This window comes from Echinops telfairi, unplaced genomic scaffold, assembly GCF_000313985.2.
Source record: "Echinops telfairi isolate 266 unplaced genomic scaffold, ASM31398v2 ScPeMD7_36;HRSCAF=134, whole genome shotgun sequence".
NCBI classification, from domain to species: domain Eukaryota; kingdom Metazoa; phylum Chordata; class Mammalia; order Afrosoricida; family Tenrecidae; genus Echinops; species Echinops telfairi.
In genome coordinates this window covers 3,767,450-3,769,171 of record NW_022103934.1, presented here as the reverse complement: position 1 = coordinate 3,769,171, position 1,722 = coordinate 3,767,450, and positions in this window count along the sequence as shown.

The following is a 1,722-nucleotide window of genomic DNA, read 5'->3' as shown; positions in this document are numbered from 1 at the left end:
GAACATGGATCCTGCTGGAGCCATTCTGAGCTCCCCTGCACCCAGGCTTTCAAGAGGGCTTTCAAGGAGGAGGGGAGGTGAGCTGGGAGTTGGGGCAGGGAAGGGGGGTGCACAAGGCCCTGGCTCTAAAGTTCCCCGTGGGACCAGAGGACATCATGGAGGGGGGGGGGAGTGCTGGGGTGTTCCTCTCTGCCAGCCACCCCTGACCGTCTTTCAGTTCTGTAAGGGTTACACTCACCACCCTGCCTCAGGGTCAGGGGATGGGCAGTTCCCACCACCCAGGACACCCTCCCCGATGGCTTTTCCTGCCTAACTCCTGCCCCACCCTCCACACCTGCTCAGCCGTCTCTTCGGTCCAAAATAATCCAAATGTGTTGAAATTTGAACTTGAGGTTTCTTCTGAGCAGTTACTCTATATGCCTACAGGGATCCTGTACCGAATCCAGAAAAAAACCCAGGGCGCCAAGAAGCCAGGTGCAACGAGGGTTATAAACAGAATGCAAAGACTCACTGCCACCGAGTCAATTCCGACTTATCGCAAATTTATAGGACGGCGTAGAACTGCTCCTGTGAGTTTCTGAGACTGCAATGCTTTATGGGAGCAGAAAGCCTCGTCTGAGCCCTGCAGTGGCTGGTGGCTTTGAACTGCTGGGCTTGCCATGAGCAGTCCCATGGGTAACCACTACACAATGCTCCACCCTAAACAGACAGACAGGCAGACACACACACAGACACACACACCCAATAACACTACCGTTTCACATTTGCTTCAGACTCACCACCAGTACGAGGACCAAGAACTGTCCCCGAGGGTTTCCAAAGCCGGACACAGGAGAAGCCGACTCCTTTCTCCCCAGGAGTAGTCGGTGGGTTCGAACGATTGCGCTTCAGGTCGGCAGCCCACTGGGCCACCACTCACTCGCTCACTGTCATCGAGACCGTATGGGACAGAGGAGGACTGTCCCTGCAGACTTCCAAGACTGTGACTCGTTCTGTGTATAAAGCCTCGTCTTTCTCCCACGGAGCGGCTGGTGGGTTTGAACCTCTGAACCTTGAGGTTAACAGCCTAAATCATAACCCACTACACCACCCAGAAGAGGAGGGAGAAATAAAGAAGCGCAGCCGCAGGTGAATCGTAACCCCTTCAACCCTTTACTGAGATCCGTGTACCCTCATGTGCCTGCCCACCTCCGGGATACGTCCTGTGAGACAGGATGTGGTGTGAGATGCGGGAGGTTGTGCAAAATGCCCTGTTTTACACAGGCAATCTCTGGATTCTGAACAATGCCCAAATCTGTCTTTAAGTTGAATTTGTCCATAAGGAAGAACAGTACTCACTCAACTCCTGGCCATTAAGTCGTGCGATTCATAGCGATCCTGAAAGAGGGGAGCCCCCTGTGGGCTTCCGAGATCAATGCTTTACGGGAGTAGAAAGCCCTGAGGGGTTCTCCTGAGGAGCTGCTGCTGAATTTGAACTGCTGACCTTTGAGATCACAGCCCAGCTGGGAATCCCTGTGCCACCCAGACTCCTGGAACAATTAGGAACAGGTAAGTACAATTCATATTTAAGATCAATTAGTCAAATGCTTTTCTTTAAAAAAAATCATTTTACTGGGGGCTCATACAGCTCTTATCATGATCCATCCATCCATCCACTCTGTCAAGCACATTTGTACATCTGTTGCCATCATCATTCTCAAACCATTTGCTTTCTACTCGAGC